The sequence below is a fragment of the Chiloscyllium plagiosum genome, chromosome 37 (assembly GCF_004010195.1).
Source record: "Chiloscyllium plagiosum isolate BGI_BamShark_2017 chromosome 37, ASM401019v2, whole genome shotgun sequence".
NCBI lineage: Eukaryota > Metazoa > Chordata > Chondrichthyes > Orectolobiformes > Hemiscylliidae > Chiloscyllium > Chiloscyllium plagiosum.
This window is the reverse complement of record NC_057746.1, coordinates 27,692,827-27,694,142: the sequence shown is the minus strand read 5'-3', so window position 1 is coordinate 27,694,142 and position 1,316 is coordinate 27,692,827.

Genomic DNA, 1,316 nt, shown 5'->3' with positions numbered 1-1,316 from the left:
TTGTGTTAATTCACAAAACAAAACTCGTAAATAAATCCTACTTCAGAAAATAAGAACTTTGTTTGTTTCATTGGCAAAGTTCTCCAAGTTTGTATCCTTACAGTGCCCGTTCCGAATTCTGGTTGAACTAATTGGAGAAAGGACTAACAAGGTAAAAATGCCCCGTGCTGGCCTATTACCCACCCTCGACCTCTTCATTTCCAACTGCTGCCGGGACATTAACCGCCTCAACCTGTCTAGCCCCTTTCCCCACTCCAACCTCTCACCCTCACAAGGCGCAGCCCTCTAATCCCTCTGCTCCAATCCTGACCTCACCATCAAGCCAGCAGTTAAAGGGGGTGCAATGGTAGTCTGGTGCACTGACCTCTACACCGCTGAAGCCAGATGCCAACTTGAGGACACCTTCTCCTACGCCCCCTCGACCATGACCCCACCCCCCATCACCAAACCATCATCTCCCAGACCATATAGAACCTCATCACCTCAGGAGTTCTCCCACCCACAGCTTCAAAACTCATAGTCCGGGAACCCCGCACTGCCCAGTTCTACCTCCTTCCCAAGATGCACAAACCTTATCACCCTGGCCGACCCATTGTCTCAGCATGCTCCTGCCCCACTGAACTCATCTCTTCCTACCTCAACACTATCCTATCCCCCCTAGTCCAGGAACTCCCCACATATGTTCGAGACACCAACGCCTCATCTTCACCATGGATATCCAGTCCCTCTACACCTCCATCCACCATGACCAGGGCCTCCAAGCCCTCCGTTTCTTCCTCTTCCAATGTCCCCAACAGTACCCTTCCACCGACACTCTCATTCGTTTGGCCGAACTGGTCCTCACCCTTAAGAATTTCTCCTTTGAATCCTCTCACTTCCTCCAGACCAAAGGGGTAGTCGTGGGCACCCATATGGGCTCCGGCTATGCCTGTCTCTTTTTTGGCTACGTAGAACATCCCATCTTCCATAATTACACCGGCACCAGTCCTGACCTCTTCCTCCGCTATATTGATGACTGCATTGGCACCACCTTGTGCTCCTGCGAGGAGGTTGAGCAATTCATCAACTTCACCAACACATTCCACCCTGACCTTAAATTTACCTGGACCGTCTCTGACACCTCCCTCCCCTTCCTGGACCTCTCCATCTCCATTAATGATAACTGACTTGACACCGACATTTTTTACAAACCCACTGACTCCCACAGCTACCTGGATTACACTTCTTCCCACCCCAGCTCCTGCAAAAATGCCATCCCCTATTCCCAATTCCTCTGCCTCCGCCATATCTGCTCCCAGGAGGACCAGTTCCACCAT